This window comes from Ziziphus jujuba, chromosome 10 (genome assembly GCF_031755915.1).
Source record: "Ziziphus jujuba cultivar Dongzao chromosome 10, ASM3175591v1".
Lineage (NCBI taxonomy): Eukaryota > Viridiplantae > Streptophyta > Magnoliopsida > Rosales > Rhamnaceae > Ziziphus > Ziziphus jujuba.
This window is the reverse complement of record NC_083388.1, coordinates 20,578,350-20,579,010: the sequence shown is the minus strand read 5'-3', so window position 1 is coordinate 20,579,010 and position 661 is coordinate 20,578,350.

Below are 661 nucleotides of genomic sequence, written 5' to 3'. Positions count from 1 at the left end.
TATATACATATATATATATATATATATACATATACATATATATATATATATATGTGTGTGTGTGTGTGTGTATTCTTGAATATCGTTTGAAGGAGTACCCGTGCACACGTGTTTTTATAAATGATATACCAGCCACAACCAATTAATATTTTCGCTATCAAAATTAACTATAGTTCAAACTACGTACCGATTATGATACATCATTTCCTTTCTGGTTTTTTTCTTTTTTTGTATTTATTTGAAAAAATTATGAGATCGACTTATCTTATTAGTTTGTTTATATGTTAACAGAAATTTAGAACCAGCTAGAGCTATGAAGGCCGCCAAATTCTATATAGAGTACTTTATAGCTAGTATTACCGAAATGCTAAAAATTAACATATATAGTAATCTAAATGGTTTTATGTCAAAGTTTTAGCATGGATGGAATAGATTCAAACTACAAAGTTAAGAATAAAGAAATTGTAGAGTAATAGGTAGAGAGGGTAGGTAGCTAGTGAGATCCCTTCCCTTAATATGCAGTCGAATTAATGGTAAATTAAGAACTTGGTCAACCAAAAAAATAAAAAATTGTAAAATCAAGAAGTTAATTGGAGAAATGAGGATATAAATAGGTGATGCAACGGAGCAAGATCTCCTCAGTACTCACAGAAGTAAAAAG